The sequence below is a fragment of the Ranitomeya variabilis genome, chromosome 6 (genome assembly GCF_051348905.1).
Source record: "Ranitomeya variabilis isolate aRanVar5 chromosome 6, aRanVar5.hap1, whole genome shotgun sequence".
Lineage (NCBI taxonomy): Eukaryota > Metazoa > Chordata > Amphibia > Anura > Dendrobatidae > Ranitomeya > Ranitomeya variabilis.
This window is the reverse complement of record NC_135237.1, coordinates 190,157,154-190,184,308: the sequence shown is the minus strand read 5'-3', so window position 1 is coordinate 190,184,308 and position 27,155 is coordinate 190,157,154. Positions and strand designations below refer to the sequence as shown.

At 44.6% G+C, this 27,155-nt stretch overlaps 1 long non-coding RNA gene across 1 annotated transcript; it reads right to left on the bottom strand.

The window, feature by feature from the left end:
- Window positions 1-26,895, bottom strand: LOC143781054 (uncharacterized). Its single transcript, XR_013216519.1, has 3 exons — window positions 26,761-26,895; window positions 6,584-6,761; window positions 1-252 (listed from the first exon to the last, which is right to left on the bottom strand). It is a non-coding gene; the product is annotated as an uncharacterized LOC143781054 (long non-coding RNA).
- Window positions 26,896-27,155: the final 260 nt, after the last annotated feature.

The following is a 27,155-nucleotide window of genomic DNA, read 5'->3' as shown; positions in this document are numbered from 1 at the left end:
AGCATCCTTATGGAGTCGGTTTCTAACCGTTTGTGCAGACACATGCACATTTGTGGCCTGCTGGAGGTCATTTTGCAGGGCTCTGGCAGTGCTCCTCCTGTTCCTCCTTGCACAAAGGCTGAGGTAGCGGTCCTGCTGCTGGGTTGTTGCCATCCTACAGTCCCCTCCACATCTCCTGGTGTACTGGCCTTTCTCCTGGTAGCACCTCCAGCCTCCGAACACAGCTCGCATTGATGTGCCATCCTGGATGAGCTGCACAACAAAGGAAATTACAACCTTTAATACAAAAAGATGCCCGCTTACGATCCATTTTTCCAGACCCCACACTACTGTGTTTTAGACAGCCCCCAAATCTAAGAAGCATCATTGTCAAGAGCTCCCTGTCCTCTCCAACAGCTGCAGGTACCTTTCCCTGCAATCAGAAAAAATGTAAAACCTGTCCATTTATAATGACCACGGACAAGATAAAGATCCCCAATTCACATCAGGACTACAAGATACCAGGTACTTTCAGCTGCGTCACTTCTAATGTGGTGTACTTAATTATTTGTACAAAATGTCCAACTGGGGGTCTATATGTGGGGGAGACAGGGCAAAAGCTTAGAACAAGAATGAGTTCTCACCGCCATACAATAAGAGAAAAAAGAATGGATCTACCTGTGGCCAAACATTTTTGTGTCCCAAATCATAGCATTATGGACATGAAATTACTTGTGTTGAAAGGTAACTTCAAAACACAGAGAGACAGAAGAGTCTGGGAATATAAACTGATGACGACCTTTGACTGTCTTAGTGGTGGAATGAATGTGTCGCATGGATTTATGTCTTTTTACATCAACTAAGGAACTTGCCCCTCAGACTATAAGGGGTCATCACAACAGAGACCCCAATCAGGACAATAAAACATTCCTTATCTAAGAACTGGCCCAACATTTATGGACATAACTGTTTATCACTCATGGTAATTCTGCTTCATGCCACCTGTCTTATCCATGATTTTTTATTTTTTTTTGTTCTGTGCTATGTTGTGCATAAATATGTGATTCTTCAGAATTTGTATTAGTCTATGCCTGATGAAGAGACCTGAGTAGTCTCAAAAGCTTGCAATTTGTTACCATCTTTTCAGTTAGCCATTAAAAGGTATCAACCACTGAGGACTCTCAATTCTAAAAATTTTTCTATCTACTGGCTAACACGGTACCAAGATATATATCTTTCCTGCTAAATGCCCACTGACTGGACCAAAGGTCGAGACAAACTGAATTCTACTTCCTGTCTGTTTAGGATGTGCAGCTATCAAAAGATTCTCCCATTCTAGTGCTACCCTCCACTGTATAAATCTAAGGATTTCCAAATTTGGATAGCCCATGGATCTAAATTTCTGATACATCCATACTTATTCTCACATGAAACAATGCTTCTGACTCTGATCAATTGACTCAAAGGGAGAGAGTTAACCATCTTGTGTGGATAGTTACTATCAAAATGTAACCCCCCCCCAATTATGCCATTGTATGGAGTTGGATAAAGGCCTGCAATATGTCAGAACATTGTATTTCTATAATGATAGAATAAACTGTTTTTCATTGAAACACCCTGGACTGGACTCTGTATACTTTTTGTTCTGGCTATTCAACGCATAGATCAGTAGTGATGGGCGAATATACTCGTTACTCGAGATTTCCCGAGCACGCTCGGCTGTCCGAGTATTTTTTAGTGCTCGGAGTTTTAGATTTTAGCACCGCAGTTGAATGATTTACATCTGTTAGCCAGCATAAGTACATGTGGGGGTTGCCTGGTTGCTAGGGAATCCCCACAAGTACTTATGCTGGCTAACAGATGTAAATCATTCAGCTGCGGCGCTAAAAACGAAATCTCCGAGCACTAAAAAATACTCGGAGGACCCCCGAGCATGCTCGAGAAATCTCGAGTAACGAGTATATTCGCTCATCACTAATCATCAGTCATTGGATTCTGGAGAACCCCTTTAAGTGGGCTTTCCCTCTGCAACAATGATGTATGTGGCATCACTATTAAACTGTTTTCTGTGAGACGCCACAGTGTTTCAGAGTTAAACACATAGCTGAAATTGTGCAGCCACTGTCTGATACAAGCTGCACGTGGACTAGGCAGCATGTATCAGCTGTCAGGTTCCCTTTAAATACTTTAGTACAAATTTTTGTTTTTGTATCACCATATTTCGACAGGTATAACTTTTTATTTATTTTTTTAAGCAGAAAGAACAGAATGGGGCTTGTTTTTTTTGTGGGATGTCTTTTTATTGGTGGCATTTTGGTCTACCTAGCATTTTTTTATATATATATTATTCTGAGGCATTGAACAAAAGGCAGCAATTCATAGATTTTTTTTTTTTATACCATTCACCGTGCGGTAACCAACAAAACTTTATTCTTTGGGTCACTATGATCAGTGATGCCACATTTATGTAGGCATTTTTATATTTTGCTTCTTTTTCACACTAAAAATTATATTTAACCCCTTACTGCCATTGGACAGAGTAGTACGTCCGATGTCAGTATCCCCCTCTTTTAGGTGGGCTCTGGCAGTGAGCCCACTTCAAAGCCGGGACATGTCAGTTGTTTTGAACAGAATGTGAATGTTTTTCTCTGCAGTATGATGTTATCATGTATACGCCCCTTTGCCGCAATGTTTTCTTTGTCTCTTTGTATCGTATAAAAAGCCGCTGTTACTGTTGTTCAGGGCCATCACATTGCCAACCTGCTGCCGTGCCACAACATGGCCATTCCTTCGCCATTCTGCTTCCGTGCCACACCATGGCCAGGCTAGGGCCAGGCATCCCAGCATCAGCTTGATAAGAGAATTGTCTACATATTTTTCCCGGCTCTTCCAGCTCTCAGTAAGGACTTTCTTGCAAGTGGCGAGCCAGCCAGGAGGAGCGGCTCCGGAGAGCTGCCTCCAGAAGAACCACTGGAAGGATTTGTGGATGAGGACTTGAGGCTGGAAGGGTGAAAAAACATAAAAAAGCTGTGTGTGGCCATGCGTTAAAATCGCTCAAAGTAAACCAGCCTGCAGGAGGAGAACCTCTCATGAAGCGCTCCAAGTCTGCCTGATTTTGATAAGAAAACTACAAAAAAGGACTATAAAAATATATGTGCAACCAAGAAGAAACCTCTACATGAGTTAGCTACAAGGACGTAAAAAGTTTTGTGCCCGGTAGCAAGAGGCTTTAAAAGGCGAGGGGAGACGCCTGACAAGCGTAGCGATTGAGGCTGGAAACGCAGCCACACCTCTTTTGGTCGACTTAAGCTGGCAGCAGGTCCTCCAGACAGAGAGGTGTGAGTATCTATCTGGTTAAATTGTATGCATTGGTTCACAGAAGAAAACGGAACTAGATAAGAAAAAGTAGCTAGGGAAAGAAAGTAGCCGGGTAGCGGCTTTGTGTAAGACAGTCCTAGTTTTTGCTATTGATAGGCAGCCTGCACGACATTGTGTTAACATGATCAGCCGGGGAGGGGTAGCGTATGGGGAGAGATTAGAAAAGCTAAATGGGACACTGAAGTTATCAGAAGCAGCACAGAGGGGGGTGCGAGCTGTAGCAGCTGAGAGCAGTTATGTTACAGACACTGCAGCTTTGAGACACGGTGCTGATGTAGATGCAGTTATCGACTGGAGAGTTAGGAGAATGGGTGAAGTAGTACATAAAGAAAAACAAGATATAGTGTCCCAACAGCTCCAGCTTATGCAGACACAGTTGAGGAAAGATTTTGCAGACAATGAGGAAAGAAATGATTCATATCAGATGGAGTTTCAGTTTGATGCCGCTTCAACCCCTAGAACAGCCCCCGGCCAAATGTCCCTGGTCTATCTTAAATTTGTTAAAAAATTGTGTTTGATAAAACCTTAGATACTATGGATCATGGTGATAAATTTGCTATGATGGAACAATTTGTGAAAAAGGTGCCCTTGGAAGGGGTTTTTAAATCAGGAGTTTTGCAAAATGCAGAATCTGTTGAAGATGTTGTGGAGGCTATGTTGACCAATGTTAGGACAATGCAGTCCGAGGTGAAGGGTGATGAGTCCAATGTTTTTGCGCACCATTCACCTCGGGGTGCATCTGTTGATTCAAGGAGACCAGGAATTCCTGGGGGGTGTATACACAGCTGCCGAGAATGGGCAGAGCCCCCCAGAATCCCACAAGGGAACCTCCTGTGTGTTTCTTCTGTGAGTAGCTTGGGCACTTTAGATGTTTTTGTCTCAATTTTGTGCCAGGGACTGAACCCCGAGAACCCTGGGTGCCATTTAATCTCCAGCAGCCCCGGGAGTTCTACAAACCTCCTTCCAGAGTTAGACCTCAGTAACCAGTGGTGAATGACTCTAGGCAGTATCAGCAGTATAACGGTCTTCAAATGGTTAACCCAGTCTCTCAGGAGCCTTGTGCTCCTGCTCCCTCCCCAGTAGCTCCCACTCATTCATGCCCAGAGAGCCATGCTATTCAGGGAGTGGTCACTTCTCCTCGTCCCTACGCTCCTTTGATAAGGGAATTGTGGGAACATAAGGATTGGGCTCTTACTGAGGATCTCTTTGGGGCAGAGGTGAGTGCTGTGGGATGGAAGCCGTGTCTAGATGGGGATGATAGATTTTTTGGGCTTCCCACCACAGGAAACACCAACTGATGGGGTGCTCCCCCTGTTTCCCTTGCCCTCCTTGCCCCCCTTTCCATGGACAAGGACAGAAGACTTTATGTCAAAGGGAGAATAAAGGGGCTGCCGTGGGAAAACATCCTCATCGATACAGGAGCCATAGTTTCAGTAACAGGACACAAATTGCAGTCACCCCCTGTACTGCCTGAGACAACCACTTTAGTAGGATTTGAGGGCTCTTGTATTCAAGCAGAAAAAAGTCGTCCAGTGAACCTGAGATTTCAGGGTGCAGGGGAATTGAAGAAAAGGGGTCTTTAATTCGCTTCTTGAGTAAATCCATAGTTGCAGTCCACTATTTTGGGTACTGATGTTTTGGGAGCAATGGCAATTGTTGATTTGTGTAACAAAGTCTTGTGGCAGAACAAAGAAGCGGCTATTTGTTCTATATTGTACCTGGGGAGGAGGAAGAGCAGAGTCACAAATTAGCCATTGCCAGTCTAGGCTCATGTACTAATTAAAATGTTGACAATGATGTTTTAAAAAATGAATTGAAGCAAAGGTTCCCTGAATTGTTGATCTCAAAGAAAACCGATTGTGGGTTAATGCAAACTCAAGGTAAAATTGATGATGAAAGGCTGCCACCTTTCCAGTGCCAGTATCTCATTCCTGAGGACGCAATCCCTTACATAAGGGTTGCGGTCAGTGAATTGGAAAAACAAGGTATTGTTGTGAAAGGCAATTCTCCATGTAATAGTCACATTTTGCCTTTAAAAAAAGGAAGATGGAAGCTTTCAAATGGTTGTGGACTTGAGACTTGTAAATAAGAACACTCCTTCAGCAGCTCACCTTGTTGCATCTGTCCCTGTAGTTATCTCACAGCTGAGGAGTGATTGTAAAGTGTTTTCTTGTTTGGACATTGCAAATGGCTTTCTCTTAGTACCCGACACCTAAATCTGCCCTCCGCTTTTCATTCACTTTTGAAAATGTGCAGTATTTGTTCACGCAGTACCCATGGGATTTCACAGTTCTCCTGTGTATTTCCATCAGGCATTGGCTCAGGTGGCTACGGAGACAAAGTCCTACAACATGTTAATTTATTAATTCAAACTATTGATGAATGTGAACACAAAGTGACCCTTGAAAACGTCTGTCACGCTTTACAAGATGCAGGACTCAATATGAGCCTAGATAAAGTCCAATTGATGAAGTCAGAGGTTAAATTTCTGGGTGTGTTTGTTTCAGCAGAAGGAAAGAAACCCATGCATGATAGGGTTAAAGCTATTCAAGCTGTCCCCATGCCAACTAATATTACGGAGCTTAGAAAATTCTTGGGTCTTATCAATTTTTCCAGAGAATTTATTGAAGATTTTGCTCACCTGGCTAAACCACTGTATGATTTACTAAAAGATGTTGATAATGACTTTGCCCCTGTCATTGTAGAGGGAGAAGCCTTGCAGGCTTTTGAAGGTTTGAAGCGCGCCCTTACGGTGGCCACTGCATTGATTAACCATGACCTTTCCCAACCCTTTTACATCCAAACTGACAACGGCAATATCTGTTTCCTCTGTGCTTTTACAAAAATGGTCCAAAGATAGCCCCGAAGTGTTCAGTCAGCTGTATGCCCTAGGCTACTACTCTAGGTGGCTCACTCCCGTGGAGAAATGATTAATTCTGTGCATGAAGCACCTCTTGGACTATGAATCAAGTGAAACACATAGTGAGATTTGCTTCCTTAATTTTACAGACCTTACTGACAATCCTACAGGTCTAAATTTAAAGCTTAGGTTATGGTTAAAAATTTCAGAACGATGGGACCCTGGGAAGCTAATTGGGAAGGTACCTTTGATGTTACTAAAAAGAATTGGCCTCATAGTTTTAGGAGTGCGCAGTGTTAACAAATCAAGCTATAAAGGTTTTAAAATTGTTCATATTGATCAGTGTACACTTCTTAATTATCTTACTGAGATTTCTGGTAAGGACTGATACTCCACTTTTTCTCTTCTCCCCAGGTCAGCTGAAGATTTTCATATGCAACTCCTGGGACCTTGAACCTACTCGATGATCAGGAGAAAATGTTTCACACTATACAGTGGAACTCTGATAGTGTGACAGGGGGAGAAGATAGTGAAAATCCGGAAACTAAAGAAAGAGAAGAAAAAGACAAAACATTGACCAAAATACTTAACTATTATGCAACTTATTTTTTGGCGGGGACTAATATTTTAATGACTTTTTATTCTGTTTTTGTGCTATTTTTAGAGATTTTTGCCCTTACTCACACACATAAGTGCATAAAGCGATAAATTACCCCAATAACCTTATTTTCAGTAATTCAACCATGAATATTAGAGTACTGTATGTTGTACTCTGGATAGAGTACAAGAGGGGGACTTGTAAGAGAATGGTCAGTCATAATATTACTGAACAGCCATGTTGGCTCTAGCAGCCATCTTGTGCAAAGTTATAAGGTAACTAATTCTTATTCTAAAAAGCTAATAAGATGTACTTCTGAAAGTCATAGATTGGAGACACCAGATGAGATCATAGCCATTATTAGGTATAGTGGACATACACACAGGTTAAATGGATCAGCTGCAGGGCAATGAGAATAGAAAAAGGGTAAAAATATAGTAATAAATAAGTGTATTAAGTGAACAATGACAGTTACTAAGAGAAACATTGAGATTTGCGAGTTATAATGGAGTAAAGAGCCTCAACCATTGTTTTGTCTGTGACTGTGAATGTTTTTCTCTGCAGTATGATGTTATCATGTATACGCCCCTTTGCCGCAATGTGCTTTCTTTGTCTCTTTGTCTGTATCATGTATAAAAAGCCCCTGTTACTGTTGTTTGGGGCCATTACATCGCCAACCTGCTGCCGTGCCGCAACATGGCCATTCCATCGCCATTCTGCTGCCGTGCCACACCATGGCCAGGCTAGGGCCAGACCATCGCCAGACATCCCAGCATCACTTTGTCTCTCTGGACCCCTGTTCGTGCCTGCATGCTTTATCTTTCTAAACTTCTATGAAACTGTTCTGCTGCGAATCTCCAAATAAACTTCAGTCCCAGCTCTTCCAGCTCTCAGTAAGGACTTTCTTACAGGATACCCTGTGGTCTTGGGACCGTTCCTTGGCTGACTCTTGTGCTAACATAATGTCTGTCCTAGTGTGTGTAGGAAAGAGTTGAGGATATGCCCATGTCTGAACTCGGGGACCCCTTGGTGTTATGAGAATTCAACCTTTCAGACAATATGAGGTTTTCTGAATGATTTCTTGTGGCAACTAATGTAGCGTGTTGCACCTTGTTCCCTAAAGCTTTACTTCCGCTCTTGGAACATATTACACCAGAAAGTAATGTTTTGAGGAATGACCACTATTTACTCCTTTCAGCCCTGACTTTGGGCTATGGGTGCTCTAATACTGATGTGATCAAGAGCTTTCCAATTTCAGTGGAAATTTTGGTAGGGTCATCTGTAAGGTCACAAGGAAGCTCAGCTGATAGAGTGTAGTCTATGGTCTCAAAGCTGCAACGGGGGCATTGTTATAACAGTTGGGATTGGTTGTATTTTTGTATATTTTATATTTATATATTAATTTTTAGTTCCATCGATCTGTTAAACATTTGCTGCATATGGTTTTAGAAATGTAATATTATGGTTTCCTAGTCTGACCATTCTTGTTTTTTAGCAATTGCACAACACAGTTGCTAACTAATTAATCATATTGAGAAACCAGTTTCATGACGCTATTTTGGAGTGTATATAACTACCAGAATACATTTTGTGTGTCTACGTGCCAGAAGAAGGAGCTAGATTAGCTCTGAAACGCGTGGCAAAAATATAGTTCATCTGTATGGTAATCCTGCAGTGGTACCAATTTGTACCGTACCTTTGGCCGAGCTATACAGAGCCCCCCCCCCCCCCCCCGCTTCTCTTACCCCTCGTTGTTCTTTCTAGATCCTTGGACGAGATCCAGCAGGTAGAACAGCAGCCATCAGAGAATTTGTTAGCCATTCCCAGTGTTGTGCCTGCAGCCGCACAACTTACCCAGCACTCATGAGCACTCAGCCACTGAGTTTGGTGTTGTCCCATTTTTTTCTTTATTCTTTCATTCTCTATGGGGCTGCCAAAAAAATCAGCGCACTGCATGGCAGCCTCATATGGAATGAAAGGAAAAGCATTTGAGCATAGGCACCACCCCTCCTTTCTAAAGGGGATAAAGGTTCCTCTAGATTGGAGCTTGTTTTCACTGGACAACCCCTTTAATTTTTCACACACTACTTTATGGTAAATAAATGATGACCCAGTATAATTCATTATGTGTTCTTCTACACGTGAGGTTGTATTGACCTCATTTTATATCTTCTAAGGACCAAACTTAAAAAAAAAATATCCTGTATATAACACAATAGAATTGTATGGAAAATATTATTGTGTGCTTCACAATTCAGGGTACCGTGCTCTTATGAGATCTTTTTCCTGAAGGTACAGTACAGACCAAAAGTTTGGACACACCTTCTCACTTAAAGATTTTTTTTGTATTTTCATGACTATGAAAATTGTACATTCACACTGAAGGCATCAAAACTATGAATTAACACATGTGGAATTAAATACTTAAAAAAGTGTGAAACAACTGAAATTATGTTTTATATTCTAGGTTCTTCAAAGTAGCCACCTTTTGCTTTGATGAGTGCTTTGCACACTCTGGGCATTCTCTTGATGAGCTTCAAGAGGTAGTCACCGGGAATGGTTTTCACTTCACAGGTGTGCAAAGTCTGGTTTAATAAGTGGAATTTCTTGCTTTATAAATGGGGCTGGGACCATCAGTTGTGTTGTGCAGAAGTCTGGTTGATCCACAGCTGATAGTCCTACTGAATAGACTGTTAGAATTTGTATTATGGCAAGAAAAAAGCAGCTAAGTAAAGAAAAACGAGTGGCCATGATTACTTTAAGAAATGAAGGTCAGTCAGTCCGAAAAATTGGGAAAACTTTGAAAGTGTCCCCAAGTGCAGTGGCAAAAACCATCAAGCGCTACAAAGAAACTGGCTCACATGAGGACCGCCCCAGGAAAGGAAGACCAAGAATTACCTCTGCTTCTGAGGATAAGTTTATCCGAGTCACCAGCCTCAGAAATTGCAAGTTAACAGCAGCTCAGATTAGAGACCAGGTCAATGCCACACAGAGTTCCAGCAGCAGACACATCTCTACAACAACTGTTAAGAGGAGACTTTGTGCAGCAGGCCTTCATGGTAAAATAGCTGCTAGGAAACCAGTGCTAAGGAATGGCAACAAGCAGAAGAGAATTGTTTGGGCTAAAGAACACAAGGAATGGACATTAGACCAGTGTAAATCTGTGCTTTGGTCTGATGAGTCCAAATTTGAGATCTTTGGTTCCAACCACCGTGTCTTTGTGTGATGCAGAAAAGGTGAATGTATGGACTCTACATGCCTGGTTCCCACCGTGAAGCATGGAGGAGGAGGTTTGATGGTGTGGGGGTGCTTTGCTGGTGACACTGTTGGGGATTTATTCAAAATTGAAGGCATACTGAACCAGCATGGCTACCACAGCATCTTGCAGCGGCATGCTATTCCATCCGGTTTGCGTTTAGTTGGACCATCATTTATTTTTCAACAGGACAATGACCCCAAACACACCTCCAATGACCAAGAAGGAGAGTGATGGGGTGCTACGCCAGATGACCTGGCTTCCACAGTCACCAGACCTGAACCCAATCGAGATGGTTTGGGGTGAGCTGGACCGCAGAGTGAAGGCAAAAGGGAAAAGGGCCAACAAGTGCTAAGCATCTCTGGGAACGCCTTCAAGATTGTTTGAAGACCATTCCTGGTGACTACCTCTTGAAGCTCATCAAGAGTATACCAAGAGTGTGCAAAGCAGTCATCAAAGCAAAAGGTGGCTACTTTGAAGAACCTAGAACATAAGACATAATTTCAGTTGTTTCACACTTTTTTTGTTAAGTGTATAATTCCACATGTGTTAATTCATAGTTTTCATGCCTTCAGTGTGAATGTACAATTTTCATAGTCATAAAAATCTTTAAATGAAATGTGTTCAAATTTTTGGTCTGTACTGTATGTGGCCTTCAAATTCTTTATCACCATGCAATCTGAAGAGCCAACTTACAGTAGACTAAGAGTGGCCACCACTGGACACACACCATAGTGCAGCAAGGACTAGCAATTTGTCCCTCCAATTGTGTGAGTACTTATTGCTGAGGGAATGTCAGAGTCCAATTCTCCTTTCTGAGAAGGTTCGCTGCATGTCTTTTTTGTGCCAGAAGAATATTAATCTGGTATTACACTCACGGACACTGACATCTCCGGTACAGGTTTTCCGGTACCAGAAATATCAGGAAGTGTGAAACCGGCCTAAGAGTGGCCACCATTGGACACACAACATGGTACAGCAAGGGCTAGCAATTTGTCCCTCCAATTGTGTGGGTACTTATTAATTATGGAATGTCAGAGTCCCGTTCTCCTTTCTGAGAAGGTTCGCTGCATGTTCATGTCTGTGGCCAAGAATTTTAATCTCGTGTTACTGTATTACTGCTGTTCCAAGTTGCAAGCACATGGTTCTCTTATAGAGGCAGAACACTGTTTAAGCCCACTTAGACTTAAATTGTAAAGGCCGCTGCTCTGGAACAGGACTCAGGTTGTGTACGGTGATGGTGGCATACATGGTTTGTACCTACATGTCTTTGTATAGTCAGGAAAGAATTTCAGTAGTGACCTAATAACTGCAAGGACCAACGGAGGAGTTGGACAAAGGTAAAGTGGCTGCAGAACCGTTGGTAAATGTGGGCCATTCCATGCAATCTGTGGCCACTGATGACTGAGGCCTCCCTCCTGGTTTGGTCCTGGAGCCCCCCGGCTACTTGTTGAACATCTTTCCTCTGTTTTTTTACTTTTATATAAGACCCTATGTCTTCTGTATTCTGCGGCCCTGTGTCCCAGTCTTCAGTCTTCTCTCTGTAGTGTGTTGTGTAGGACATACTGTATACAATGTTAGTGCCTCCGTCACAGACTGAGCCCAATAACAATTTTAATGTATTTTGGTAGCGGAGCTGACATTATGACATCTGCTCTCTGTGTATGGAGCCCCCTATACTTCCAGGTCTAGTTGTAGAATATTCAGGGTAGTACTGATCACTCCCATCATTGCCACAGTGTAAGATGAAATCTAGGAAAAACACACTCAGCGCAATATATTTATATATAATTTTTTTTTATTAGAATAGCAATAAGCATCATTGTAATGAAAATATTACTGGTCCTTTAAGAAATTAAACTATGGTCACTGTGACTCTCAGATTGGCCCCGATGGAGACCACAGAACAAGCTGCGGTTGTTGGGACTACCTGAGACCCACTGGGACCCAAAGATCCAGAGGAAGGCAAAGAAAACCCCCCAAAGAGTTCTTGCTTCAGGGGGAAAAAAATTCCTTCCTGACCCCATTGCTGGCGATCGGATATTTCCCTGGATCTTGTGTCCTGCTGCATATTGCTGTATATAACATCGGCTTACGTCATGTGAATAACGGCCAAATAGCTGTTGGCTGAGAGCTCGTCCTATATGATAAAATCTGCGATGGAGGCTCCTAATAAGGCTTCCAATGAAGAAGTGAATTTAGCCAAATCTGTATAACAGCTAGCGAGTGACAAAGGAGACAATGGCTGGTAGGTAATAAATCATTACCTGTCTTTACAGGAAGGTTTTGTTTAACTATATAGGAGGTTATCATTGGTGGGAAAAAAACAGAGCTTTACTTTCTCCCTGCTGCTCCAGCTCTGGATCTTCAGCACTTCCTGGGGTCTATTTTGACAGGCTGCAGAGGTGTTGGCTCAACTTCCGCACAAATCACTGCTGCAGCCAATCACTGAGCTTAGAAGCTCTGCCGGCATGGGCCTCTGAGCCAAGTGATTAGCTGCAAAACTGCGGTCTTGACGTCATAGTCCGGTTCACTATGTAATTTCGCCGGAATTTTCTGGAGAGTTTCAAATATGTACATTTTTGGAAAGGCTATGGTATAAGCAATAAGAAAAACAATGTTTCCATTTGCCCCGAGTCCTAAGTGGCCGCCATCTTGGATTTTACAAAATGGCTGATTTACATCGATTTTCGTTAATATCTCAGCTTGTAAGTAACGTAAAACTTAAATTTTGACAGCTAAACATACATTTTGAGTACTAAGAAATGCAGTGGTATCCAAATAAATACTCTATATACGACTACAAATTGTATCGGTTTATATTTGAACAAATTTTCGAACTCGAAAAGCAGAGAGTTAATGTTTTTAACTTTTGAACAACCAGAGTGTCTTTACATATCGCCACCATCACTGTCATCATCAGTTTCATATTTGGTCTGAGTGTCCTCGTCATTCATACATTCGCTGTCACACTGACAAAGATCGGTACAGGATAAGTTATTTTTTCGGCACGAACACCTTGAAGAAGAACAGTCATGTTTGCATTGACAACTAATCATCTCGATTATTGCTTTTGGAGCTGGAAGAACATCTGTCATGGTTGGTTTCAACTGTCCATCCAACCCTTTGTGATAGCCATTCTTCTCGGGATCCAGCTGAGAATCCTGCAAAGCAATGTTAGCTTGTCCCCACACTCTGGCTTGGATATGGACTCTGAGGACATGTTGTTTTAGAGCTCCGAGTGTAGGAGGTAACCTGTCACTTTCTGCCATATGCTTGCAAAATAGATGCCATCGCAGTTCGGGAATATTCTTAATAAAAATGCCTTTTGGAGAGTAAGCAAAACATACGAAGGTAGCAAGAGTTGACAACATAGTTTCGCTCACTTCTTTTTCAGTCGAAAGCATCTGCAGAGAACTGATTACATCTGGTGTTGCGTTCATGTAAGCTTGCAGCCAGATTGCTTTGCCAATTCGAGAGAACCTTCCAGTTGTGTCAGCACCAGTGAATGCATGGAAGGCTGTCAAAGCCTTTGCTCTGTCTGCCCCTATGACTCTCCTTATTGGCTCTATCTCGATCATCCCAGAGACCATTGAAATCGATGTATTCTTCAGCATGAGGTCATAGTTAGCTATGACCAACACCAGTACATCGGTATCAGGGGAGAAGAAAACCATCCTTGCATCCGGTGGGTTTCATTGTGTTGCCAAGACAGCTTGGTAGATCAACAGTGTGTCTGCTTCTTCGTGATTGTTGTCGTCGAAAACTAAGTTTTTGTTGCTCCTGGTACACCCTGAAGAACAAGTGATGACCAGTTTTTGTGATGAACTGTTGAACTCTAGAGTCTTTGCAGCAAGATAGTTGGTCAGGTCAGCCTTTGTCTTGTCATGTGAAAGGAACCTGTTCATTGAAATATGATTAATGTTTGTTTCATCTCTGACCTGGTACTGAATTGGTGCCTTTCCTTTTCTTCTTTTATCCCTGGTAGCATCCTTGAGAGAATTTTCCCTATACGTATCAAACACAAGGATTATTTCATCGTAATTTTCTGTGAGAGACATAAGCCTGTCATTGAAGCAGTAACTGAGATCTTTGACTGTCACTAGTGTTGCCGGTTTCTTGGCCATCTTTTGCAGAAGAACCATTCCATCTACCAGGGCTATCTTGCGACTTGGAGCATCTGATCTTGTGTCCATCCTATCTTCTGGCTGCAGATCTTTCTGTGGAGTTTCTACTATAACCAACTTGTTAAGGAGACTGATCAGTTTTGATTTGTCATGGCATGGTAACATTGTACCATCTGGAGCAAAAAAGGCTCTTGGGGTCAGAGTGAATTCGTAGTTCCCAATGGCCACTTTCTGGTTTATGTCTCTGTTGGACCTTGCCAAAACCATCATTCTTCCATACAAGTCCTTGGTCTCCTTAAGATCAACAGTCTTGTCTCGGAGTTTTACTGTGGTTTTCTTGTTTGCCGACATGAACATCCTGTTGTTCTCCTTCTTTACTGGTGCCCATAGGCTAACATCCCCATTGATTCGCGCCAACACATAGTCTTCATACAGCTTTTGACCTGTCTCATCTGCATTCAGGATCATTTTTACGTACTCATCAGGGATGTAGGCATGGGTGATTACATTGTGCAACTTGTCACCTACAACAGCAAATGGGTTGCCATGTTTCAAAATTGCTTCCTTAATCTTGTCAATAACATGATGACACTTCTTGACTGCACTTGGCCCAAGATCGTGATGCTCTCTGGTTTTGTCACGTTCTAAATCAAACTGTCTGGTATATTCTTTGACAACTCGGGAGAGTTCAGGTGTGGCCATGAAGAATCTCTGACGAGCATTGGCATTGTTCGAGATGCCGACTATGCCAGCATGGATTTTCATCAGCTTGTTCAGATGCTCGCATGCATGGTCCGCCCCAATGGATACAAATGGGATAGCACTTTTCGTGACTGAAATGTTACCCGCTTTCATTTCTTCCCATGTTTGAGGGTGATTTATTTTAAGGTCATGCATGTCCGTGATATACCTTGGCCACAATCGCTTGTATTTCATCCGGTCAAATGCAAAGAAGAGCTTGCTGAGCTGCTCTCCGGCTTGAAGATGAAGCTCAAGGTCTGCATTCCTGGTTGCAGCAACAAATAAAAGGATTGTTTCCACTCGCTGTAGGTAGTTCATCATTGACTTGAACATTGCATTTTTGGATCTCTGTTTCACCCATGTTTGAAAGACTGTGATTATGTCAGCAGTGGTCAAGGCCTCTAGTAGGGAAGTGCTTGCTTGTTTCACTGACTTACTTTTTGTGTTCTTGTTTTCCTCAGAACAGGCAGCTTCAATTCCCTCTGTTGCCATCAAACACACCTGTTTTAGTTCTGGATTATCAATGAAGAAATGTATGTTTAGCTGTCAAATTTTATTTTTATGTTATTTATAAGCTGAGATATTAACGAAAATTGGTTTTACGTCAGCCATTTTGTAAAATCCAATATGGCGGTCACGTGGGACTCGGGGCAAATGGAAACATTGTTTTTCGTATTGCTTATACTATAACCTTTCCAAAAATGTATAGTTTTCAGACTCTCCAAAAAATTCCGGCGAAGGCCTAAATCAATACATAGTGAACCGGGCTATCACCTCTGAAGCCAGTGACTAAAGATCAGAGGCAGCAGTGAAGAGCCAGAACTGGAGCGGCAGGAGGTAGTAAAGCTTCGTGTGTTATTATCACACATTAAGTTAAAACCCCTTTAACCCCTTAAGGACCGGGCAATTTTTCATTTTTGCGCTTCTGTTTTTTCCCTTCCTAAGAGGCGTAACATTTTACATTTTCAAGAATGGTGCAGTGCGAGATCTTGCTTTTTGTACCCGAACCGATGTTTACAGTATATTCATATTATTTTGGGATATATACGATGTTTTAATCCCCTGTTATTATATATTTTTTCTCTTGTTCCAATGGCCGAAAGTCTGTAGTTCTGGAATTTTATTTAATTTTCTAGTTAGGCCGTTTACCGATTGGACTAATTTATTTTATATTTTGATAGATCTGATTTTGCGAATGCAGCAATATTACATATGTGTAGTTTTCTATTTTTTCTATTTCTAAATTTTTAATGGGGGATAACAGGTGATTTTAACTTTTATTTTTTAAAACATTTTTTACTTTTCACTGTGTTTGTTAGTCCCCTTAGGGGACTTGAACCTGCCATCATCTGATTGCTTGTGCTACATACTGCATTGCTATATATAGCAGAAATCACAATCTCCTATAAACATCAGCCACATTCTGGCTTTCCCAGCAGTACAGTGGTGATAATCACAGGGATCATCAGCGATCACGTCATGGGTGCGCCGATGAGGGGATAGACCGACGCGTCGCCCTGCCGGCATGCATTAAATGCAGCTGTCACATATAGACTGCGGGATTTAACAGGCTGACAGCAGTGGATGGCTCTTCGCTCCACCCACCGCTGATAGAGGCATATGATGGCTGAATAACGCAGCCATCACCTGCCAATAAAGATGGGGTTCAGCGTGTCACCCTGCATGAATGTTGGAGAGCCGACCTATGGCGGACATAGTCCAGCATAAGATGTTAGGGGTTAAGATGTATCTCTTAGATAAAGCGTGACTGTCACTAACTTTATTTTCTAGACTATCTATATATATAATTGTCTAAGGGTTTTTCCGTCTGTCTGTCTTTCTGTCTGTCTGTCTGTCTTTCTGTCTGTCTGTCTGTCCATCCTGGAAATCCCGCGTCTCTGATTGGTCGAGGCCGCCAGGTGACGATGATGTCATAAAGGTTGCCTCGACCAATCAGCGACGGGCACAGTCTGCCGCGAATTCTGGAATCATCATTGTCCATATACTACGGGGACATGCATATTCTAGAATACCCGATACATTAGAATCGGGCCACAATCTAGTATGTATATATATATATATATATATATATATATATATATATATAGACAAATCTTGCTAAATATTGTGTGCGTCTTATAGACCAGAGGCAGCGGCCGATCATGTATGCTTATGATGTATCTGCAACTGCTGCAGCATATTTCAGCTGATAGTGGTGGTGCCAGGTGTCAGACCCCACCGATCTCACACTGACGATTAGTGCTGAGCGATATTATTATTTTATTATTATTATTATTTATTGTTATAGCGCCATTTATTTCATGGCGCTTTACATGTGAGGAGGGGAATGCATAATAAAAACAAGTACAATATTCTTAAACAATACAAGTCATAACTGGTACAGGAGGAGAGAGAACCCTGCCCGCGAAGGCTCACAATATACAAGGGATGGGTGAGAATACAGTAGGTGAGGAATAGAGCTGGTCATGCAGCGGTTTGGTTGATCAGTGGTTACTGCAGGTTGTAGGCTTGTCGGAAGAGGTGGGTCTTCAGGCTCTTTTTGAAGGTTTCGATGGTAGGCGAGAGTCTGATGTGTTGTGGTAGAGGGTTCCAGAGTAGGGGTGATACGCGAGAGAAATCTTGTATACGATTGTGGGAAGAGGAGATAAGAGGGGAGTAGAGAAGGAGATCTTGTGAGGATCGGAGGTTGCGTGTAGGTAAGTACCGGGAGACGAGGTCACAGATGTATGGAGGAGACAGGTTGTGGATGGCTTTGTATGTCATGGTTAGGGTTTTGTACTGGAGTCTCTGGGCAATGGGGAGCCAGTGAAGGGATTGACAGAGGGGAGAGGCCGGGGAGTAGCGGGGGGACAGGTGGATTAGTCGGGCAGCAGAGTTTAGAATAGATTGGAGGGGTGCGAGAGTGTTAGAGGGGAGGCCACAGAGCAGGAGGTTGCAGTAGTCAAGGCGAGAGATGATGAGGGCATGGACTAGGGTTTTTGCAGATTCTTGGTTGAGGAATGTACGGATTCGTGAAATATTTTTGAGTTGAAGTCGGCAGGAAGTGGAAAGGGCTTGGATATGTGGTTTGAAGGAGAGATCAGCGTCAAGGATTACCCCGAGGCAGCGAGCTTGTGGGACTGGGGAGAATGGGCAGCCATGCACTGTAATGGATAGGTTCGTTGGGGGGGTCGCGTGAGATGGGGGAAAGATGATGAATTCTGTTTTGTCCATGTTAAGTTTCAGAAAGAAGGATGAAATAGTGGACAGACATTGAGGGATTCTGGTTAGTAGGGAGGTGATATCTGGTCCAGAGATGTAGATCTGTGTGTCATCAGCATAGAGGTGATACTGGAAGAATGAAAATAAACCCTTTCTTTCCTTGTCAGTTAATTCTACATGAAGGAAAACCACTAAGAATAATGTAGAATGTATTGGGGGAGGTGGAGGAGACATTAAAGGCATAGAGGTTTAGCCCAATCAAATGGAATAGCAGGGATTACATTTTTTTTAAGACGTTCGGAGTTACAAAGATATTGACTATGTTAAGCTTTTTTATATTTTGTCAGATATTTATGTTTCACTACTTCCATGCTCTTCACCTTCTTTTTTACTTCTCCCACACTTTCTCCTTCATCATCCTCAGCAGCAGCATCTTTTTCATCAACTTCATCACCTTATTCATCATCTTCTTCTTCTTCACCTTCTTCCTATTATTCTTTTTTTTAATATTCTTCAGATTCTACTTCTTCATCTTCTTCATATTCTTCTTCTTCATCATATTCTTATTTGTGGCAGGCATTCCTGTAGTTGTTATCTATAAAAGTTTGAAGATTACACCTTCCTTTCTGCCTGTCACAAAAGATTTACAACAGGATTTGTCCGCGTTCAGTTTTGCCTGCAGCAGCAGGTATTTTTCAGGGGCACCACGAGGAGGAACGGACTCACCCCCATACACTGCTTAGTCTTCTTCTGCTTATAATTTAGATAATATCTTTTGCTCTGATTTTTAGTCTTATGCTTAATGTTATTCTGCTTTTTGTTCTGCAGCTTCTTGTTCTTCTGCTTCTTGGTCTTCTCTCTCTTGTTCTTCTGTATCTTGGTGGTTGTCTTCCTGTTCTTTGTCCTTTTGGTCATCTTCTTCAGGGTCGTCTTCTTGGTCTTCTTCGGGGTGGTCTTCAGGGTCATCATCTCCAGGGTCGTCGTTTTCGCGGTCGTCATCTTCTTCAGGATGGTCTTCAGGGTCGTCGTCTTTAGGGTCGTCGTCAGGGAGATCCAGAGTGATTACCAAAAACCATTTCTAAAAGCTTGAACTTGGAAATGTAGCAGAAGGTACAAGAAGGCTGAGGAACTGCCGAGAACCAGCCGAAGGTACAAGAGCCAATGGAACTACCGAGGACCAGCTGATGGTACTGGAACCCGGTTACTAAGCAGGAGGTACCTGTGCCAGAAAGCACTACCAAGGACCAGCAGACATTGGTGGAACTCGGATACCGAGAAGGAGGCACCTAAGCCAAAGGCTCTACCTGGAACCAGCTGATGTTACTGGAACCCTATTCAAGATTGACTTCCAAAGAACCAGCTAATGGTGCTGGAACTCAGATAGACAGCAGAAGGTCCACATGAAAAAAAAAGTAGCAAGGCCGCAAGCCGACTGCAGTTACCGAAACCCACAGTCCTACAGGTGGAGCTTGTCCTATTGGCACTACAGAACCAGCCTTCATTGCCAGATCCCGCAGCCCACATAGGAAGCACCTAAACTGCAGGAACCATAGAGTCGGCTAACCCTACCGCAACCCGACAGGACAATGTATTGGAGGCAAAGTGACGTTGACACTACCCGGAAACAGCTGGCATGCTGGAACCAGACTGGGCAGGAGGGAGTACCCATGCCAAAGACACTTCTGAGCAGCAACTGGTGGTGTTGGAGCCCAGGGTAAATACTAGAAACAGAGTGGAGGCAGAGGCGTAATTGGAGCAAGTTTAAAATCTGTAGTAGTGTGAATGTGGACAGAGCAGGCGAAATTGCCGGACACACAGCAGGGGATCAGCTGACGTTACTGAACCCCAATAACACTGGAGCATGTGTTGACTGTGCAGACGGCACTTCTGAGCAGCAACTGACGATGTTGGAGCCCAGGGAATACAGTTCCGGTGGTAGAAACATGAACACAACAGGAGACCTGGATACCGTTGCCAACCAATTATTTAATCAGGAAGAAGACTGGAAAATTCCTGCGAGATCCAGGCCTTGTTCATTTTCAGAAAAGTAAGCCGGTCAACGTTATCGGAGGATAGTCGCATGCGACGGTCTGTTAGTACACCACCTGCGGCACTAAAGACGCATTCTGATAATACCCTAGCAGCAGGGCAAGCCAGCACCTGCAATGCATACAGGCTAAACTCTGGCCATGTATCCAGCTTAGAGACCCAAAACTTGAAGGGGGAAGAGCCGTGTGAGAGAACACAGAGGGCAAGACATGCAGTCTGTCACCATCTGACGGAAATGTTGCCTCCTGCCGACTGGAGCCGTCTGTGATGTTGTAGACATTTGTGGTGGGGACACAAAACTTTGCCACACTTGGGCCATACTGGTCTTGCCTTCTGCTGAGGCACTGCTTCTGCTCCCTCTTTGTGCAGAGCTTCCTCCACTGCCTTGACGCACTGAGCTGCTTTCTAAAGCACTAGCAGCACTATTCTCGGGTGGAATGGAGAACATGATGGAATGCACCAGTGTGTCTTGGTACTCCTGCATTTAACGCTCCTGGTTCAATGGTGTTATGAGGCTTTTTAAGTTGTCCCGGTAGCGAGGATCTAGGAGGGTGGACACCCAATAATCAGCCGTGTTGAGAATGTGGGCGATGTGGCGGTCGTTTCTCAGGCACTGCAGCATGAAATCAACCATGTGCTGCAGACTGCCAACTGGCCAAGAAACGCTGTCCCCTGCTTGAGGTGTCATCTCTGTCTGCTCTGCATTACCCCACCCTCGCTCTGCATACTGACTACTAGAGCATTGTGTACCTCCCTCCTCTGGACAGGTGTCTTCCTCCTCCATTGACTCCTCCTCATCCTCCTCACAAAGTATCCCCTGCCTAGTCCTTTGTGAGGAACCACGTTGCGCAGACTGTCCAGAAGCAGATGGCATTTGTGACTCCTCATCCTCCACCTCTTCCACAACCTATACCCTAGGTCTTTGCAGTGTTTTTTCAAGCAGGCAGATAAGGGGGATAGTCATGCTGAGTAGTGCATCATCTGCATTTCGCCATCCACATGGAATAATTGGAGGCACGCAAAACGTGGCAGATGTCCTTCATAGAGGCCCACTCAGTGGTGGTGAAGTGTGAACGGCACGCAGTGCGACTTGTTTGCGCCTGATGCAGCTGGTACTCCATTACTGCTTGCCTGCTGCTCACACAACCTCTCCAACATATGTAACGTTGAATTCCACCTGGTGGGTAGGTCACATATGATGCGATGTTCCGGAAGGTGGAATCGGCGCTGCAGAGCTGCAATGCGCGATCTTGCCATGCTGCAATTCCGCAAGTGAGCGCACTCTATGCGGACCTTGTGCAGCAGTGCATCAAGATCCGGATAGTCCCTCAAAAAACTCTGCACAACCAAGTTGAGCACATGTGCCAGACATAGGATGTGAGTGAGGTTGCCTAGGCCCAGAGCTGCCACCAGATTTTGGCCATTGTCACACACTACCATGCCTGGCTGGAGATTCGCTGGCACAAACCACATGTCGCTGTGCTGCTTGATGGCATTCCAGAGCTGCGCTGTGTGACTTCGATTCCCCAAATAAATTAATTTCAATACGGCCTGTTGACGTTTGGCCACGGCTGTGCTCATATCGGTCGTAACAGGGAAGCGTGGAGGTAGACTGTGAGAGCTCCTGCAGCGCTGATTCAGAGGAACTGGAGTATGAGGAGTCAATGTGTACAGACTGGATTCCTGCAATCCGTGGAGTTGGCAGAACACGTACAGCGCCACTCTCAAGATCTGTACCCAGCTCCACAATATTTACCCAATGGGCAGTGAGGGAAAGATATCGTCCCTGTCCATGGTTACTGGTCCACGCATCGGTGGTCAGGTGGACCTTGCTACTGACAGCATTTAGTAGCGCATGTTTAATTTTTCTTTCCACATGCTTTTGCAGGGCAGGGACGGCTTGCCTGCTGAAATAAAAGCGGCTGGGCACGTTGTATTGTGGGACTGCCAATGCCATGAAGTTACTCCACCAGCCTGAATGAGAGCATTTCAAAGGACAGTAGTTTTGCAATGCCAGCATTCAGAGCCTGTGCTCGGGGGTGGTTTGCCAAGTATGGGCGCCTTTTCTCCCATGCCTGTGCTACCAATGGCTTTAGACTGGCCTGGGAGTGTGAGGATGACAGGGAACATGGTGCTGTGGGTGGAATGACACTGTGTCTGTACAACAGTGCCAGAGGTTCTTCCATGGCAATCCTGTGAGGAAGCTGAACCAACTGTGTGTGAGCTGGAGAAAGAGGCTACATCACGAGCTGAAGAGGTGGTAGGTGGCACTGTAGGTTGGCCTTGGTCTTCAGTGTGTCTTTGTAACTCCACCACGTGCTTGGTCCGCACAGGTTTCCACATATTTGTGGTATTGAGGTTGCTGACACTTTTCCCTCTTTTCACTTTCTGATTACACAGCTTGCATTTGACAAAGCAAATGTCATCTGCAACTGTGTCAAAAAAGGACCAGGCACTGCAAGTCTTGAGAGCGCCCGTTTTGGGTTTTGGAAGAGGCATGCTCCTAATGGGTGCCGAAGTGGAGGCTACAGGCAACGAAGTCTGCCCCCTCGCTCTCCCTCCTTTTTTGGCCATCTCTTCCTCAGAGCTGCTCCCACCACCTTCCTGTACCTCACGCCATGATAGTCAGACCTCATCATCTACACTACCCTCTTCAAACGACTGCTTCTCCTGGGTAATCTTGACAGCACAGTACGCACCAGAAAGTGGCACCTGAGTCTCATCATCAGATGGGTACTGAGGTGTGCTGACCATAGGCACTGGCCCACCCGCCTCTTCAGATTCAGAGAGACAAAGCTGTTGCGCATCACTGCATGCTACCTCTTCTTCAAATTCGCGAATGCTGCTTGGCTGGCCCCCTCTTTCCAAGCCAACAGATTCAGAGAACAGAAGTAGAGATGGCTCCTGCCCAGGGCTCTCTGACTGCCTGGGCAATTTGGCAGGTGGTGAAGAAACAGATGGGTGCTCTTCAGTGCTCTGGACCTGAGAGGATCTGGAACTAATTGAAGTAGATGCGTTAGCTGGCATCCATCCGACAACGGCTTCAATTTGTTCGTCCCGCAGCAGTGGGGTACGGCGAGCTCCTACAAAGCTGCGCATAAAGGCCTGTTCCCAAGTAAAACTGGGAGATCTGTGCTGAGTCACTGGTGCCAGCAGCAGGCACAGAATCCCCACGTCCTCTCCCTGCAGAAACTCCACGACCACGTGCCTTACTCCCTGCCTTCTTCATCTTGGTAGACTGATAAAGATAGGCAGAAAAGTACTAAGGGCTTAGTGTGCTTATTCCTGAACAGCTGCTAACAGGTATAAGAAACACTAATTTATATAAAGTGTGGACTAGACTTTAATATGAGCTAATGTGGCCTACACAACTGTAAAGTGGAGTGTTTGGTGAACTTTATTAACTTTTTGTTTTTTTTTCACAAAAAGACACTGGATGTGCCCAAAGATGTAAAACCGATAGTATCACAAACTTTTTGTAGCTATTACAATGCAGGAAGGTAACCTACAATGCAATAGATGAGACTCCAAAAAATAGGCTAATACTAATCTGGCTGGGGCTGCAGGGCACAAGCCAGCAGAAAGGCTCCTCTATCTACTCCTATATATAGTGTTTTCAAGCAATCTAGCTGGATACGGATGGAACCACACTAATAGGAGAAATCAGGAAAAATGTGCAGCAGCACTAATGCAAAAAAGGACAATGTATGAGGCAGTGACACACGCTGAGCGGACTACAACCGGAGGTGGCTGCAGAACACACTACAGCGTGAGCTGCACTCACACACAGACCTCGCAGACAGCTGTGACCAGCGCTGCAAGGCTGCAGAAAAGCTCCTGTATCTACTCCTATTTAGTGTATTCAAGCAATCTAGCTGGATACGGATGGAACCACACTAATAGGAGAAATCAGGAAAAATGTGCAGCAGCACTAATGCAAAAAAGGACAATGTATGAGGCAGTGACGCACGCTGAGCGGACTACAAACGGAGGTGGCTGCAGAACACACTACAGCATGAGCTGCACTCACACACAGAGACCTCACAGACAGCCATGAACAGCGCTGCAAGGCAAAAGAAAGCTTCTCAATTCTCACACAGCGGTTGCTAAAGTAGCCTGGGTAAAGCACAATAAAGCAAATCGCTAGCTCAAACTGTCCCTCAGAGTCAGAGCAGCAGTGAACCCAAAATAGCAGTGGCTTTTATAGTGCATCATGACATCATTTCAGCAGCCAAGCTCAGCCATGCCATTAGTTAACATGCCTAACATGCATAACAGGATGTGCCCACACTTCTTAGGATTCCTCATTGGCTGAATAAAATCAAACTGGCTTATTGCATTATGGGAACTTCCGATTCCGGTATTCGATATTCTGAAAGTATCGGAACTCCGATACCGCGAATATCGGCCGATACCCAATATTGCAGTATCGGAATGCTCAACACTACTGACGATCTATCTTACAGATAAGTCATCAATTCATGTCCCAAATAATATACATATACACACACACCTTAAGACCGAGGTCACACTTGCGAGTGTGATGTGAGAAACTCGCACAAGTCTCTCGCATCAATACCCGGCACTGCCGCCGGCACTCGGGATCGAAGCCTGCGACTGCATTTATTTCTATGCAGCCGCACAGTCCGGTCTCAAGTGTCGGGTATCGATGCAAGAGACTCGCGCGAGTTTCTCGCATCAGACTCGCAAGTGTGACCCCCAACCTAAAACATAAACTAAAGTGCACACACCCCTTTAGTGCTGCAGTGCTGGGCACACAAACACATACCCCATTAGTGCAGGGACACACAAACCATCACACAGCCAACCCTTTATTTCTGGGGTCACACACACATCACTTTTTTATTGCTGGGGTCACACAAACACACACACACACACACCCCTTCAGTGCAGGGACCACACACAGAGCCCTTTACTGCTGCATTTCAGGGGACATGTACACCTCAACACACATACAAACATATACATGTATACTCACCTCAAAACACACATACGGACCTCAACATGCACACATAAACACACGTGCACACACCCCTTCAATGCTGCAGTGTTGGAGAAACAAACACACACCCAATTAGTTAAGGGACACACAAACTGTCACACAGCCACACCTTTATTTTTGGTGTCACACACACGCATCCCTTTTTTATTGCTGGGGTCACACAAATGTGGCACCCCAGGAGTCTGGTTGCCACAGTGGAATGGCCTCCCTCACAGGTGGTGATGTCATGCCTGGAAGCAAGGAGGGGTCCCCTTACAAGGTAACACCAGCATCCAACACATTCCTGACTCCAGACCAGAATGGGGAGCTCTAACACCCAGTTTCAGGGGAGCTTCCCTATAAGTTCTGGCCTGGAGGCGGAGTTAGTCGGTAGTCTGAATCTGAGAGGAGAGAAGTCGAGGAGGACCTGGGGAGTGGAGCTGTAACCAAGCTCACCCAGAATGGAGTGCTGACAAAACAGGACACCAGAGTCCTTGGCTGTGTGGGTGCTGTATGCCCCGACAGCCGAATCTGGAGGGCAGGGAACTGCAAGTTCCCTGGCCACACCGAACACCCGGAGGCACCAGTGCAGATCAAGAGCCCGGGGCTGCCAGTGAAAAGGCAGTGCTCATGATAGGCTTACGCTGTCTGCCATACAGGTTAGAAGCAACATGCAGGAAAGGAACTTGAGCAGAGCTTAAAGCAGCAAGGACCTAACAGAACAGCACAGAAGGAAGGCCTCCGAACCCACCTGGTTAGGTGGATCCCTAAATTGCTTCCAGGCTGCCCAGACCCCATTATCAGCTATTACCCGTGCCCAGAACTGCACCTGCAACTAACAAGTAAAGGTAAAGGAAACTGCAGTCCTTGTATCTTCCAGTCATTTCCTGCACCCTCAGTCCTGCACCCCAACGTCTACGATCCCTTACCAACTATACCGGTAGCCCTGGGGCCGTCAACGATCCCTTACCAACTATACCAGTAGCTCTGGGGCCCCGCTCCACCTGTGGGGAGCAGAACTATCCCAGCTGCATCACCATCGGTCCCCTTAAGCAGCGTTGGCCACTCATTGCCGAACACCACAGCTGGCGTCACAAACTAATCTCCCATAAACTTTATTCCCCTTTCAATTAACTTTTATTGGATGCCCAGGGGCACGGACTGGGTCACTGTTGCCATGACAATCTCCTTGAAGACCCGTCTGGTCCAGCCTGAGTACCCCCCAGCTCTAGGGGGCGCTCCACAAACATACACACACCTCTTCAGTGCAGGGGCCACACACACAGCCCTTTACTGCTACATTTCAGGGGACATGTACACCTCAACATACACATACAAACATATACATGTATTCTCACCTCAACACACACATATAAACACATGTGCACACACCCCTTCAATGCTGCAGTGTTGAAGACAAAGACACACCCAGTTAGTGTAGGGTCACACAAACTGTCACAGGCACATACTTACACACACGCACACACACATACACGCACACCTACATTCTATGCTGGACTTCCAAAAGTCTTCTCACTTGATACTTACAGGTCCTATGATAGTTACACCACCAATGTCAGAACAGCCTGGGGAAGGTCAGGAAGAAAACAATGCAGCTAATAATCATCTGGAGAAATCATGGTGAGAATGAGGACGTCGTCCATGCACTGCACACTGCAGATCTCTTCCTGTTCCTGCTGTGATGTGCATGATGCTGTGCAGCGAGTCCTCCTCCCTCTCTGTGACCCGATCCTCAGCGTTCAGTGAAGAGCTACTTACCTGGACTCGTCCTCTTCAAGCTGTGACACAAGATGGCTCAGGAACAGAATTTTGCACATTCTATAGCAATTGTGATGCCATGTGAGGTCTATGATGTCAAGTACTCTGATGTCATAAGCCTTGTGATGTCATCATAACTGACACTGCTGTTTTATGTATCAAGT